Raw genomic sequence first — 17,565 nt, 5'->3', positions numbered from 1 at the left:
AATGCAAGCGCCTTCTAATTGATATGAATAGAGTAGCTTAATCTTTCACAAGACATGAAGTAAAGCAAAATTTCATGTCATTTTCATATAAAATCTATTATATTCAGTTTTCCTTCATGCTGAGTTGAGAAATCATTTGAAACTATCCTTTAAGATCCATTGTGGATATCTCTTTTTATCTGATTTTTCTAACACTAACCCTTTCTTATTCTGGCAAGAAAAAAGATAACTGGGAGGATTTCATTCATGAAGAGCATAAAGACGAGGGTAAAGATGAAGAGGGAGAAGGAGCAGAAAGAGGAGGGAATGTAGGTAGAGCAGGAGAACAAGGGAGAGGAATCAACATGGCTTTATAGCACAAGAACCATGACCTGGAAAAAAGATAAACTCTGAGATCAAATTAGGAATCATTTAATAAGCTACTTGATCTTGCTCTTTTTTTCTAAACAAAAACAAATGGAAATAAAAATAAAGTATCATGGGTATTGTAAAAAGTGAAGGGTCATCATTATGAGGCCTGAGAACATGACATACATTCAAAGTCCACTAGCCAGTCTTCCATTTGAGCCACATGATTACATGGACCTAATGCTTATGAATTTAAACAATTTTTGCTATCACTCTGGTGTTAAATAACTGGCATTCAGCATTTAAATTTTAAAGCTCATTACTTTTCCTTCAAGAATGAGGATAAGCATAAGAAAAAGATGTCTGAGCTTCAAAATAAACAAAAAATATATTTTAAGTAGCAACCCTAGGCTTTTAACTGTGGGTAATGCAGTTCATTTTGAAAGTCAAATCCAATAAAATAGAAGTCAGTATCAAAAGACACACTATTTTGAATGGAAATAGCAAACATGAGGCTATCATTCACACCTGCTTAGGCTACAGAAATAAAAGGGCACCACACCTCTTGAAAGAATGAACTTCCAGCTAAGGCATCATCTGGCTAAACAGCATCTGATAAAATAGAGGCATCTGAAGGATGAGTTATGCACACAGCCCACAAAGTCGGAGACATTATTTTAGTACATTTGTAATCCTCAAATTCAAAACCAGAGAGCCTGTTAATGTTTATAGAGTACTTGGTTCTAAAATTCACCTAATGAGGACACAAACAATAAAGGCACATTACTGGGAGGCAATGCCACTGATTTCTAGGTGATGTGGAGTTGCTTAACAGGTGATTTTGAAAAAGCATGGGGAGAGTGTGTAGCACATGATAATCCTTCTTTGGAGCTGTTAGCTGGGTTCTAAGTAGGGCAGCTCAAGGGACTGTTTCGCCGTTTGTCCTTTTCTTCAAGAATTAAGTCATTATACACCAGCAATTACCCTTGATTTCCTTGTTGCCTTTACATTTTATTTACTAAATACTTTATAATGCAACCTTAGAGCCAATGGTGTTGTAGATGATAGTCTGAAAATTTGGTGCTGGAAGCCCCACAATTCAGTGATGCATTTAAAAGTAGTCACTTATCTAATAGTTTTGCTTCAGAGATTAAAAAAGAAATGAAAGTGCTGATAGCAGTTATCATTTGAACCAATAACATTGTAATTATGCTATTATAAGTTTTATATAATGGAATATCACCACACGTCCCTTTGAAAATATATAGACTGTATGAATTAGAAAGATGGATGATCTTGTTTGATCATTATTCTTCCTTTAACTAAAGAATGAAATTCACATGCCAATACCTTGAACTTAAACAATTATTGAGAACTTGGCTGAACCTAAACATACAGTTCCATCCTCTCTGACCTTATGTAGGACTTGATCACTTCAATGCAGGGAATCACAAACTATCAGTGCTTCTTTTTTTTTTTTTTGTGATCAGGGAAACTATTTTATTTGTTTGGATTTTTTCTTAATGGTACACTTCATGCTCCTGTCTGTGTCATTTGGAGCTCCGTAAGCATATTTAGGTATTTATAATTTGATAAAATACACAGACCGAAATTGGCTTTCTAAGCTGCCTTTGCTCTGACAAAAAGGACAAAGGGAGCAAAAAACCAAAAAAACAGTGGAGGAGGTTGGCATTGCTATTACATGTTTAGTGTTGTTAGTCTGGTCAAAGTCTTATTTTAGAAATTAAATGCTGCTTCAAGCTTCACAGCTCACTGGATTTTTTTCTCCCTGTGAACGAAAGAGGACAATTACAACCTATTATTAAAGCAGTGTGAGTGTCTGCATCAATCCTGCCTTTTAAGAGTGAGTGACACAGGTCAAAGACCCTAGTGGCAAATGCATGTTAGTGGTGTCTGCTCCTTAGTTATACTGTCCCAGATAAAGCATGAAAGGAGTAACTCAGATGCAATAGACTATGACAGGATCTCAAGTCACACAAGCACCTCATTCCATAATTTGAGTCTGTCATCTGTGATGATCCTTGATGTTTCTTTTATAAGGACCCTCTGATATCAATGCAGCCCGTAAGCCTTTGAGAATTAGAGCATTAGGATGTGAGCTATTCAGGATCCGGGAAGATGTGCGTGGAAGATGAAACACTTCAATTTCACAAGAATCAGAGGCTGGGCTCATAAACAGAGCAGGTGCAGATCAAGTTGAGATGAATAAACAGCCGTGTAAAGAGATGGGGAAGGACAAGCACCCTGCTTGTCTTGACAGTTTGCTTTTAAGATGTCTGACAATTTTTTTTTAAACTCACCATTTTAAATGTTATACAGCTATTACTCTGTACTTTTAATTGGTTAACTATTTACAAGTTTTATGTTGAAAACCAGAATGATTTGCTGCTGAACAAAAACTATACATATTTCTTTTAAGGACCCATGTTTGAAGGTCTGTCTGAATAGTAATTCTTAAGCTTATTTTGGTTTGATTTTGTTTAGACAAGGTTTCACTCTGTGTGCCTGGCTGCTCCGCCCTAGGTTCTGCAGAGCATTAATCCTGTGATGATCCCAGAAAGCTTTCTTCATGTTTCTGTTCATTTCCCAACATGCTCTTCATAGTTCCTTCTTCTATAGTTCTCTTCTTCTGATGATCCTTCATTTTGAATTCCCTCCCCCACCAGGGGGAAGAATTTTATTGTGGGTAAGAGATAGAACAGCTTTGAATGGTCAGGGCTATCTTCTAGAGCTATAATAATAGCCAGTTTTTGGATTTTTTTCCAAAATTGAAACTAATTCAATATTATCAATAAACTATTTGTTTAAAAAAACAAACATAGGGGCTGGAGAGATGGCTCAGAGGTTAAGAGCACTGTTTGTTCTTCCAAAGGTACTGAGTTCAATTCCCAGCAACCACATGGTGGCTCACAACCATCTGTAATGAGATCTGGCGCCCTCTTCTGGCCTGAAGGGACACATGCAGACAGAACACTGTATACATAATAAATAAATAAATCTTAAAAACAAAACAAAACAAAACAAAAAAACCCCATAATTTTAAACATATAGTGGACAGTAAAGGAGCATGATACACTCATGACTTATACTCTAACCCTCTGGTTTTTGTTATATATGTACACATATATTCATATTTTAGTTCAAATCATCATATTATTAACAGAATGACAGATTCTTCTTAAGTACTTTAAGAACTATAAAAATAAAATGATTTTCCTAAGTAGTAACACTACTGAGACCCACAGCTTAAAATAATTTCTGAAACATAGCTGAATAAACCCATAATGGATTTTTTTATATTTCCCAAATCATATTTTTAGGTGGATTGCTATGATCCACCTAAACATAAACAACTCCATTCATGTCATCTTTTATATGTCCTTCAATGACTTAGTTTGAAGAGGTTATGATTGAAGAGCATGCTTTTCTGAATGTGTGCTTTTTTTCTAGTATCATTAAATTTAGTCTTTTATATGTTGTTTCTAAGTATTATAGGTCCTGTCCATGATATTTTATATTACACCATCTCTGAATGTTAAAAATATTTTTTCTGGAGGCACAACCCGATTTGTTCTTTTTCCTAAGTATATTGTTTAATCTTCAAGACTCTTTAAAATATGACTTATGCCAGGCGGTGGTGGCACATGCCTTTAATCCCAGCACTTGGGAGGCAGAGCCAGGCGGATCTCTGTGAGTTCAAGGCCAGCCTGGTCTACAAAGTGAGTTCCAGGAAAGGCGCAAAACTACACAGAGAAACCCTGTTTCGAAAAACCAGAAAAAAAAATATGACTTAGATGTTCTTAGTTCAAGGGACAATAGCTTCTCAGAAAAGGCTCATTGAAGTTGGGGTAAATCCTGCTAGGTAAAATCCATAGAGATGTGTGTGTGTGTGTGTGTGTGTGTGTGTGTGTGTGTGTGTGTTTCTTAAAAATGAGATTATTTTTAAATCATAGTGTTAAGAAGCAAAACTTTTCCATAAAGCAGATAAAAAACCTTCAGTTCCACTTAGCTTACTGGTATGAAGGTATCAAATCTTATTTTATGGCTTCTTTTATCAAGCTTACCTTTTTTACATCAATGGTCAACATGAGTCAAGAATGAGAACAAACCCCAAAACAAACAAGCTTCTCTTCTCATTTGATGTTTTTTGGATCTTGTTACATGTTCAAATTTGTCACTTGGTCAACATTATTTGCTCCTGTTTCACAGACTCAAAATACAATTATAGTGTCATCCAGTCTTTCTGTAAACTGGATTGAATTACTTCTCTTTGTCACCTAGCTAGGTAGACCTTATATGAACTCTTCCTTTGAAATTTACCATAGAATGAAACCCTAAATCCCATCTCTATTTTAGCATGAACATTATATTAAACAACAGTGTTTTCCATGTTGGCTATCTTAAATTTGTTTATATCTCTCTATCATCATGTGACAATTATCTTTATCAACTATTTATCTATCTACCTACCTATCATCTTTCAATCATCTACCTATCTCTATTTGTTATCTATCTATCTATCTATCTATCTATCTATCTATCTATCTATCTATCATCTATCTACCTATCTATCATCATCTACCTATCTATCTATATCTGTCTATTATCTACTATCTATCTAAAAATATATCAATCATCGCCGGGAGGTGGTGGCCCACGCCTTTAATCCCAGCACTCGGGAGGCAGAGCCAGGAGGATCTCTGTGAGTTCGAGGCCAGCCTGGGCTGCCAAGTGAGTCCCAGGAAAGGCGCAAAGCTACACAGAGAAACCCTGTCTCGAAAAACCAAAAAAAAAAAAAAATCAATCAATCATCTATTTATCTATATCTGTTGTCTATCTATGTACCTACCTATGTATCTATCTATATATCTGTCTACCTATTATCTCTCTCTATACCATCTATTTTCATACCAACTACTTATCTTTTTTTGTTTTAAATAATGATAAAGCAGACACAATTTGATTTTGTAAAATCCCTTTAGATCAATCTAAGGGAGTAGACAGCAATAGTCACTTAAAAATAGGAACATTATCTTAATTGTGTCATTTGTACTGTAACATTGTTAATGCAGAATATTATATTTGTTCTCCTTTGTTCAGATCTTTGGTTTTTTCACAGTGTTCCAGATTTTTTTGATGTTTGTTGCCTGTATATTCTTAGATTTAGTATTTTCTTTGCCTGAGCTCTACATTTCTGGTCTTTTGTCTTCAAGACATGAAAGTCTTTCTTCTATGTGTTTTAATCAGTTGGTGTTGTGGTTTATCTTTCTACTTTCAATACAGAATTACAGTATATCCATGTAAGTTTGGTCTTCAATGTCTAATGTCAGAAAATTTCCCAAGATTCTCTTACTAAAGCATTAGAAATTATCAGAACTTCTATTTTTAGTCTAGTCTGGCTGTCCAGTGAGCTCCTGGGATCTGACTGTCTCTGCTACCCAGTGATATGATACAGGGACACCTAGATTATGATAACATTTTCAACATCATAGCTACTTTTACAAATGCATCTATTTAGTGAATTTGTGTATTTTAATTTAAAAACATTTTTAATGGTGCTATTGTTTTTAACTCTTTCTGCCATTTTATTCTATGCCAAAATTTGCTCACATTTTCTCATGTTAATTTGTGTGAGTTGAATACTGTGTTGATCCCTATTTTTTATCTTGTTAGTATTTCTATCATTGTACATTTTGTTTATTGTAGCAATATAGTGGAGACTCTATTGCTGAACACCATATGATGACAGAATATACATAAAAGAGTAGGGTACATCATCTTGTTAAATTATACTTCAGCTTTACATTTGTTTATTTTTATTTAAAAAATTTCAAACAATTTATTTTGTTCATGTTTTTCCCCTTCTCTAAATTCATCCCAGATACTGATCACCTCCCATCATGGTCTTTTTCTCTTCCTCCCCTCTTTCTCCTTGTAAAGCAAAAACAAAACAAAAAAGAAGTGTTCAAATAAATACAACGAAATGAAGATTTTGCCTGCACTCTTCCACAGAACTTTATTTTCCTTCCTTCCCTGTTGCCCCAGGAACCCTCATTAGCTACTTGTATTCCAAAGGTCAGATTCTGTTTTTTTCACTCTCTTTGACCTTAGCATATTCATTTAGAACTAGCTTATGCCAGTGATTGTTTCTTATTGTTTGAATTTAGTAAAAGCCATAGCAAGTTATCATTTATTTCCTGCTATATCTAGTCTCATAGATTTTCTTCTGTTTACACTCAATTTTTCTTCCAGAGTGATGCTAATAATTTTATCTCTTTCATCCTAAATATTTAATTACCTACTGATTCAGTGTAGTCTTTGTGCCACTTATCCAAGGTAGGCAACTTTACAACTTGGTTTTAGAAAAAAAATGTCTCATCCAGATCAATTTATATTTTTACTAAAAGATCTTGTAGCATTGACTGAGTTCCTTTTGTAACTAAGACTAGTTATAGTCTTATGACTCTTTAAAAATATTTTTAATTATTTGAGAATTTTATGCAATGTAGTTTGATCACATTCACCTCCCTTTCCTATGCCTTCCCAGATCCAACCTCTCTTTTTGACACACTTAGCATCTTCATTTTTCATAAGCTCATCCAGTACAATTTGTGCTGCCTATTTATTATTGAGTTCATGGTCATTCACTGGCCTGTGATGGACCTACCAGGGGCCACATCCTTAAAGAAAACTAACTCTCCCTTCACAAGTAGCTATCAAAGGCCAGCAGCTCCTTAGGGGTGGGATTTTGTGCCCACTTCCACTACTCATGCTGGAATTTTTCTTACATGAGCTTGAACAGTCCTGTGCATGCTATATATTTGTGAGGTACAACTGTCCTGTTATGTCTAGAAAACAGTGTTTTATTGTAGTCATCTCTCACCTCTGAATCTTACAATTATTCAGCCCACTCCTCTATAATGACATGTCAGCCATGAAAGGATGAGTTATGATGTACATGTCCATTAAAAGCTGAGAGAATTTCTATCTTTGTCCTCATTTTGCAGTTGTTAACTCTTCCATCACTGCCATTAAGAAAATCTCATTACACATCATCATCTCTTTTGAAAAAAATGTCTATTTTTATTTTATGTGTACATATAAGCATATTATGTGTACTCTGAATACACTTGGTGCCTGTGAAAACTGGAAGAGGGCACTGTATTTCTTTGGAACTGGAATTAAGAAAGGTCATAATTCCTTATGTGGGCGCTGGGACAGGAATCCGGGTCCTCTGTAAGATGGGCAAATGCTGTTCATCACTGAGCCATCTCTCTAGCCCTTGTTCCTCCCTCCCTCCCTCCCTCCCTCCCTCCCTCTCTCTCTCTCTCTCTCTCTCTCTCTCTCTCTCTCTCTCTCTCTCTCTCTCTCTCTCTCTCTCTAGTGCATATGTGTATACATGTTCATAAGTGTGCATGTGTCCTCAGTCACTCTCTACCTCATTTTTGACAAAGTTTTTTATTTTTTATTTTTTAAATGAACCTTGAACTCACTAATTTGGTTAGACTGCCTGACTTGAAAACCTTATGGCTCCTTTTTATCTCTGCCTACCCAGTGCTAAGGTTACGGGAGTGTACTGTTTAACCTAGCTTTTTATGTAAGTCCTTAAGATCCAAACTAAGTTCCTCATATTTTCATGGCAAGCACTGTATTGACAGAACCATACCACAGCCCATGTTCATCATTTTCTTTTTTCTTTTCTTTTTTTTTTTTTTTCGAGACAAGGTTTCTCTGTGTAGCTTTGCACCTTTCCTGAAACTCACTTGGTAGTCCAGGCTGGCCTCGAACTCACAGAGATCTGCCTGCCTCTGCCTCCCGAGTGCTGCTGGAATTAAAGGCGTGCGCCACCACCGCCCAGCTCATCATTTTCTTGCTTAGCCTCACTTTCTCTTCACTTGCTTAGCCACTGCTGTAGAATAGAGAGATAAACCCCACCCACAATTAAAATTAATCCATTGAAAGCCTAATCTTCATGTGATGTTATTAAATAGGGAAATATGTAGGAGGTGTTTACAGCATGAAGTTTGAGCTCTCAAGTAAGATTTTAGTGCCTTAATAGTGAAAATGATGTGGATGAACATTTGTGCCATTTCTCCTGTGTGAGGATTTTAGAAGATGACTATTGAAAAACGAGAATGCCATGTTTCCATTGTTATCATAAACCAAACAGGCTATTATCTGGTTCTTGGAGTTCTGGGTCACCTCACTTAGTATAATGCTTTCTAGATCCATCCATTTACTCATGAATTTAATAATTTTATTTTTATTGCAGTTAAATAAAATTCTGTTGTGATTAGGCACCATAGTTTCACTATTCATCCGTCAATTGATCAGCACCTAGTCTATTTCCATGCCCTCACTATTGTGAATAGAGCAGCCATGAACACAGATGATCATGGGTCTCTGTGGCAGGATACAGTACTTTGAGTACAAGACCAAGCACATCATAGCAAGAGCAAGGTCTTATATAGATCTACTTCTTGTATTTCTTTGAACTATTGCGATGATTTCCAAAGCAGAAGTTTCAATTTGCCCTCCTCGAGCAGAGTTGAGCATTCCCAGTTCCTGATAGCCTTGCCAGTATGTGTTGTCCTCTCTCTCTCTCTCTCTCTCTCTCTTTCTCTCTCTCTCTCTCTCTCTCTCTCTCTCTCTCTCTCTCTTAATCTAAGCCATACTAAATGGGTCAAGATGAAATCTCAAAGTAGTTTTAATTCATATTTCTAAGATGGCTAAGCATGATGAATGCTCTTAAAACTCTTTAAGAACCAGTACTTCTGAGTGTTCTTTGTTCAGTTTCTTTCTCCTTTAAAATTTTCATTCTACTTTTAAATTTAATTCGGTTTTCTTTTCTTTCTTTTTCTTCTTTTCTTTCCTTCTTCCTTCCTTCCTCCCTTCCTTCCTTTCTTTTCTTTCCTTTTTTTGATTCTTCTTATACTATAGACACTAATCCTCTGTCAGATGTTTAACAAGTAAAGATTTTTTGCATTCTGTATGCTGCTTCCTAAATTGACAAACATTTTATTTGCAATACAGCTTTTATTTTTAGTTTCAAGATGTCACTCTTTTGGTTCTATTTCCTGGGCAGAACTGAGTTTGTGGCCAGTACAAATTGCATTATATGAGTTATTAAAAAAAAAAGAAGGCATGAAATTTGGGGATAGATTTGAGAGTAGTTAGAGAAGAGTAAGAAAGAATATATTCAAAGTACTTCGGATAAAAGTCTCAAAGAATTAATAACAGTATTATTTTATAAAAATAAAATTAGAAATCCAGTAGAGGATATTTGAAGTACAATAAATAATTCAGCCAGTAATAGCAACTACATTGCTAAGCCATACCACCAGCCCCTTCAGTAAAAGTTTTGAACAGTTATAGAATAGTTACTAGATGCTCAATGCACATGCTGAAATATATTACTTTTACTAACTTCCATCTAGAAGGAAAGTATGTGTAATGTGTATAATGTATATAATCAGGTTTTATGTGACAGAATAGAAGGCATGTGTGTGTGTTTGTGCATTTGTATGTGTATGTATAAATGATAATCCAAACAAATCATATTTAAATACTTTCTATGCCCTCATCTATTTGTCCGTCTGTTTATTTTATATATTATTTTCCTTATCAACTAAGGGAAATTGTTTTGCACATATCAGTTAATTTCACTCAGTGGATGCTTTTCATTTTAAAACATGATCGATATAAAATTGTTGATAAGAATAACATTGCCTTGGATATCTCTGTAATTGAATTACATCTAAAGTATATCTCAAAGAAAGAAAGGAGTAAGTGGTGTCCCTACTTACCTTCCTCAGCTGTTCCTTTCCTCCCATCTCCACTTCCTCCCTCCCTTGTTTTCTTCTTCCTATATCCCAGGTCATTTCCATAGTAATTTGATAATATCAGGCTTTGACAGTATCTCTTCAATTCACCAACCAAATCAGCTGGGTGTGTTTAGAGTAGCACTGAGGTAGGTGAGTGAGAAAACTCTTTTCACTCTGATAATTTAGAAGTTATGGCTAAGACTGGTTCCATTTGAGGTAAATGAACTCTACAAATGTTTTGTTTGTTCTGTGTCTCAACCGAGTTACTATTCATCTTTATATGACCCTTAAATAATTAATCCAGTGTTTCATTTTTAAAAGAAGAGAAACAGCTGATTTCTAGGGGCTTAGAGTATAACTCAGTGGTAGAACATACTCCTCTCATATGTAGGCCCTGGATTTGATCCCAACACATTAAAAACAAGCAAAATATGGATCTCCCTTCCATATTCCAGACCATCAGGTTGAGGGATAAGCAGTGCCCCTTACAAAGGCTTCATGGGAAGCCTGTTAATGCTTCCTGTATCACACATTATGGAGACAAAATAGCTGCTGGAATACAACCAACACTAACTGTTGAATAAATTTTTATCATTGGCACAAGGAAATGAGATGACATAAAAATCCTTTCCATGGGATAAACATTTTCATCATTAATAGAAAACTTTCACTTTTATAGACATCTCTGGAAACTTTTTAGAATTTCAATGTGCCAACAGATAAGTACATTCTGCTTAAAAGCATCTTCAACATTTTTATTGCCTTGCCATTAGAGTAAATGTGAATGGAGTCTGCAGGATTGTTAGCGGCCATTTGCATGGAGTGTTGAAGTAGTCCCTTGTCTCTTTGACTAATTAGACATGAGTTGTTAGCTCTTTTTATTATTTTTGAAACTGCTCACATTAGAGTAGTAGATTTTGCATAATTCATCTACTTGTACACTTTGGTAAATTCTCTCGGCCCCAACTGGAGTATTGTTCACTGCCAATTTGTAACTGGTCCATTACTGACTCAGGCTGAATTATCTTACTGAAGGCTCTATTTGTTTGAATAATGAAGTTTTTCCATGAAAAATGTTTTCTTCACATTTCAATTATTAACATTTATATTAAAACACTATATTAAATTTTAACCAAAAGAAGTAAACATTATTAAAAATGTACATATTATTGATTTGCAAGCTTGTCTAATCATTTTAATAGTAAATTTTATCAGAGTCTGTCAATTTTTAAGTCACCTTTACCAGCAAGTATTACTAAGATTTAGAGTATTTATTTTTTCTTTAAGGAACAATTACATTTTATCAACATAAGGTTTTAGTGTGCGTGGCATACAGAGAGTCTTACCCAGTTAGCAGAAACTCTTAAATACTGGAATTATTTATTTTCTAAAAGTCTGTGCACAGGTATAATATACTTGAATTTCAGCTAACATTTTGCTGTGTGAAATAAAGGTTACTTGTTTTCTATCTGGTCTAATAGTGTAATTTTTCCTCTGTAAATTAACAGGTTGTATACAAGCAAACATAGCCTTTGTTCACTGGAGTGTGGGACTCAATAGTGTGTGTGTGTATGTGTGTGTGTGTGTGTGTGTGTGTGTGTGTGTGTGTGTGTACTGGAAATCCTCCTGTGTACATAGTTGAATATAGAAGTAATATATGTCCAATGTGGCACAGTAAAATTATGTGCTAATATGTGTGAAATCATAAAGCATACTGAAGTCAAGCTGTGCATCTGCATATGTGACTTGATATTGTGTCTTTGTGTGTGTGTGTGGTGTTTTGGAAATCCTCTTTTCTACACAGTTAAATATTGGAGCAGTATTTGGCCCACATATCATGGCAAAATTATGTCCCAAAATGTGTGAAATCATGAAGCATACTGTAGTCATCTACATTAAGAACTAAAACCCGGTGGAACTCAGCCTATGGGCAGTATCCACATGGAGTGGGTATGCACATGTTGATGCAGTTTTATTCTCTGCACTCTCATTGACCTAAATTTTGGAATTACAATCACTGAATATATTTGTATTCATTTAATCAACGATTTTAGCCTTAAGCCCCTTAAACCAGGTTATCATTTATTATGTGCTTATTGCCACTTCTCAACTTATAGAATAATTTTGGGTCCTTTCAGACTTTACCAGGGAGTTGGGATTTCTTACAACTTACCAGATTAATTGTAAGACATACAAAACAAAATTCCTAAGCAATACCAAAACATTTTGTGCTATTGAAGAAAGCTTGTTAAGATGCAACCACATGGCAGTGAAGCAAAGACTGAAGTTTTATCCAATATTTTCACTAAACATAAATGATAATATAAAGCTAAATGAGCACTTTGAACACATTTTATTTCTCATTTATTGCTTAGCATAGCAAAAAAAAATGATCTTCCTGTCAACCCATGAACAACAAGAAGAATAAAAAACTAGAAGCATCTGCCATTGGTAGGTGATGCTGTTATGTGATGCCAGTGAACACTTCAGTAGCAGTCTCTGAACTTCGCTGCCAAGCCCTCTTTTCTAAAGCACATTAAAAAGAGTTTATTTAATTCCCTTCTAAGAGGGAATTTTTCTTTGTCCTATGAATAATATGTAATTTAAAATATTTTCTTACAAAACTAGGTCATATTGTTGCCTAAACTACCATGTTTGCAAGCAGAATATTTTAAAGAAAGGAAGGAAACTTGGTTCAATCTCTCTCTCTCTCTCTCTCTCTCTCTCTCTATATATATATATATATATATATATATATATATTTTTTTTTTTCAAAGTTTGTTCCCTGAACTATTTAAATGAGTTGCTTATATTAAATATTTGTTTTGCCCACATTAACTATACAGCTTGACATTTTCATGTTTTAATTGATTGAATTTCAAACATGTGAATGCTCCCTTCTTTTAAAAACACATTTTCGAATCCTGAAAGTGGGAGTAGGGAGTGTCTCTGACTCTTTTGCCTACTCTTGTTACCCCTATCCTCCTACTGGGTTGCCTTGTCCAGCCTTGATACGATGATTTGTACCTAGTCTTATTGTATCTTGTTATGCTGGGTTTGGTCGGTATCTCTGGGAGGCCTGCTCTTTTCTGAAGGGAAACAGAGGAGCAAGCAGATCATCTGGGAAGAGGGGAGGTGGAGGAGCACTGGGAGGACTGGATGGAGGAGAGGCTGTTGTTGGGATGTATTGTATGAGAGAAGAATGAAAAAAAAAGACAGAAAGAAAATAAGACCAAAAAACTAAAAACAGAAAAGAAAACAAAATACCTTTTTAGTGGGCTACACAAAGTGCACTTGCAACAAATATCTCTGAGGTTAACGTGATAAAGGGTTTATTAATGTTAATTCATACTGGCTCTCAAAGCAGTCATTTGTATTGCGAAGAAGAGAAAGTTTGGGTGTTTAGTTTTTGTAAATTCAGGTACAATTAAGAATGGCTCAATTTTGGGCATTGAGAGCCTGTAACAAAAACCTTGCAACATGATGTTCAGAAAAAACACTTAGGGACATTGTTACAGAGTTAAGTTTTGAGTGGAAAAAAAAAAAAACATTGTCTTTTGGTTTTGTTTTTTTAACTTTTCCTATCATGTAGTTAGTTAACTATTAACGAGTATAACAATTTGTTGCAGTTTTTCCCATGCTAATTTTGTTTTCTTGAAGAAGATGTCATAATCACTGGGGGTATTTCCCTTTCATTTGTTTGAAACAATGAAAGTGGACAATATGGTGACTTAGGAATCTGTAACACAAACCTTATGGGGTCATTGAACTTCTCACTATGCAGTATGTTGTGAAACCATAGCATGTAAAATTGAAGACAGCAGATCATTTCACATGAGTAAAGCCTACTAGAACTGAAAAAAATGGACGCTCTTTTCATTGTTTTGCTTAGATGAAAATTACAATGGCAAACTGACTCACCATTTACTGTTTTTGTGAAATATTGGAAAGGTGGAATCAAAATGCTGGTGAGCTGTGCTTGTTTTTTAAGGATAGCTTTTCCAACATTGTTAGATGGTCAGTGGATGTAGCATACTGTAAATACCCATCTTTTGAAAATTTTTTTATTAATTAAATCTGCAAAATTAGCATTCTAATGTATTAAAAATACAAAAATACAAAGCAAATATTTAACAGAAATACTGTGAAATCCCCAATCTTTTTTTTTTTTTAACTATTGTCTTTTGATTTTTCATGCTAGCTTTCTGCGTTGTTATTATAGGTTGCTCTGTGTTTGTGTTTCATGTTTTTTACAGACATGATTTTAGCGGTAAGTGCTGGCATAACAATTATTGCGATCACCTTATTGTACATGCAGTGAGACAACACACAGTTTCGGTGCTTAACAAAATTCAATTTTTTTTGCTGTTTTTTATTGAAAATAGTTTTTTAATAGAATATATTCTGATTATGCTTTCACCACCCCAAGTCCTCTCAGATCCTTCCCACCTCCTCACCCACTCAAATCCACCCTCTCTCTCTCTCCTTAGAAAACAGACAGGCATCTAAAAAAATTAAAATAAGATAAAACAAATACAAATTAAATGGAATAAGACAAACCAAAGACAAAAAAGAACCAAAGAAAAGGCACAAAAACCATATATAGAAGTGGAGACACACACATTCTCACACACAAACCCCAAAAAGCCATAAAACCAAAAACTGTAACGTGTATGCAAAAGACCTGTGAGCTTTGAAAAAAAAAAATGTCACGACAGCGCATTTTGAAACAAAGAACCTCAAAAAAAAATGCTATTGAGTTTCTTTTGTGTTGGCTATATACAGCTGGGTGGGCATGGCACCTGTCTTAAAGAATGTATTGTATGCCCAGGGAGATTGTGTTGAAGAAAACTAATTTTTCATTTTGGAGGTACCCTCGGCTTAAGGATAGGGGCTTGTGTGCAATTTTCCTCTCAGCCCTGGGACCACATCTGCCTTAGACACATGTGGGCCCTATGCATGCTGCTGCACTCAGTATCTGTGAGTTTATGTGTGTCCTGCTTAGAGGGCCTTGCTTCCTTGGTATGGCTCTTACAATTGTTCTGTCACCTATTCCATAGGGTTACTTGTGCCCCGGGAGGGTGGGATTTGGTGGAGACATTCCACCTACAACTGAGTATTATTCTAAGGTCTTTACATATTGTACTGTTGGGAGTCTCCATATTTGTTCCCATCTACCAAAAGAAAAAGCTTCTCTGATGATTGCCGAGTAACACCCTGATCTAAGAGTATTCTTAGCCCTGTAGCAGACTATCTGGTGGAGCTTCTCCTTCCTCAATTCCTCCATTCCCAGAGGACTCAGATCTTCTCTGTGGACCCAATCTCCCTCCCTTTTCCCTATCCCTTTGTCTCACCCTCCAATATCGGGAGGTACTAATTCCTGGGAACCTGTTGCCTACACCAGCCTGGTCATCAGGTAGACAAGCTTCACTCTTCTTCTTGTCCTCCTTACCCAACATCCTGCCTCATTCCCAGCCCTGAAGCAGACTACTTAGAGGTAACCGCCCATCCTTTCTGCTCCATTTCCAGGGACTCTACAGATCCTCTTTGTGGACCCAGTCTGTCCTCCTTACCCCGGCCCTTTGTATCAGCTGTCAGTACTTGGAGGTACCCTCTACCTGGGAACCCTCTGGCTCCTCCAGCCATGGAATTAGGTATGTGATCCTCATTCTCCTCCCTGCCCTCTGTTTCAATTCCCTAGGTTTTTTTTTTTTTTTAAAGATTTATTTGTTATGTATACGGTGTTCTGCCTGCGTACATGCAGAACACCAGAAGAGGGCACCAGATCTCATTACAGATGGTTGTGAGCCACCATGTGGTTGCTGGGAATTGAACTCAGGACCTCTGGAAGAGCAGCCAGTGCTCTTAACCTCTGAGCCATCTTGCCAGCCCTCAATTCCCTAGTTTTATCTCCAGTCCTAGAGTGGACCACTTGCAGGAACCCGTCTTCCCTATCTGACTCCACCCTTCGTGTGCTCTACCAAAGCTCATGCCAGGCCAAGCTTCTCTGCTTGCTGTGGACCCTTTAAGCCCCATCCCCAATTCTAGCCCATTCTCATCCTTCTGTGTCAGCCCTTAATGCCTAGAAATATGTCCTACCTGAGACCACCCTATAGTGTCCACACCTAGCAGGGACCCAGAAGAACTCCCTATCAGACAACTTATAGCCACCACACTTTCTAAGATCCAGAGTGGGCAACAGAAACAAAGGAACATGCACCCAACATTTACTTTATATAAATTTTTACATATATATATATTAAAATGACATATTTTTAAAAAATATGTATAATGTTGCCAAATAATCAAAGCATAATAATCATCATCATCAAGAAACTTTGATTTTTACACTGAACTCACAAAGCTTGAAGGTGCATAAAGCATAAAGGTCAATAGTGTTTATCATTAAAGTGTGCTAAATTCTTCCCTATATGGGAATCAAGGGCCATTTTAGCTTTTCAGCTTGAATAAACTATGCGAAAAGATTTTCCTACCATTCTACCATGAAGGCCGTATGTCTCATAATGATGCCCTTACAGATTATAGTTTGTATATTTGAGAACAAAAGGAAATTGTACCAGCAAATATTGTAGATTTCCTAGTATATAATGTGTTCTTGATGAATATGAATTATACTAATCAAATCACTGAAATCATATGAAGTCATATAAGTAAGTGGCATACATTTACTTTTTGGTTTTGTTTTATTTTTTTCTCTTATTAAAAATATATTTCTTTCTCATACAATATATCCTGATTATAGTTTCCCTTCTCTCTACTACTCCTCCCAGTTCCTCCCCATCTCCCCTCCCATCTGGATCCACTCCTTTCTGTCTCTCATTAGAAAAGCATAGGCTTCTCAGAGGTAAAAACAAAACATAACAAAATAAAATATAATAACTTAAATATGATATTAAAGTTGGACAATGCAAATCCACAAAAGGAAAAGAGCTCAAGAGCAGGAACAAGAATCAAAGACCCACTAAACTGAAACTACTAAAAACACTAAACTGAAAGCTGTACTATACATGTAGAGGACCTGGTGCAGACCTGGGTCAGCTGGGAGCTTGCTGCTTCAGTCTCTGAGTTCATAAGATCTTCGCTTAGTTGATACAGAAAGCCTTTTTCTCCTTGTGTCCTCCATCCTCTCTGACTCTTACACTTTTTTCCATCTCCTCTTCTGTGGGATTCTCTGTGTTCTGACAGGAGGGACTGGATGGAGACTGCGAATTCCAAGGTCTCTCTCTCTCTCTCTCTCTCTCTCTCTCTCTCTCTCCCCCCCCCGCCCCCCTCCGTCCCTCCCCCCCCCCCCCCCCTCTCTCTCTCTCTCTCTCTCTCTCTGTATTATTCGGCTGTAGGTCTCTGTATTTGT

Source organism: Peromyscus eremicus, chromosome 20, assembly GCF_949786415.1.
Source record: "Peromyscus eremicus chromosome 20, PerEre_H2_v1, whole genome shotgun sequence".
Taxonomy (NCBI): domain Eukaryota; kingdom Metazoa; phylum Chordata; class Mammalia; order Rodentia; family Cricetidae; genus Peromyscus; species Peromyscus eremicus.
The sequence above is the reverse complement of the archived record's forward strand: the minus strand, read 5'-3'. Positions refer to the sequence as shown.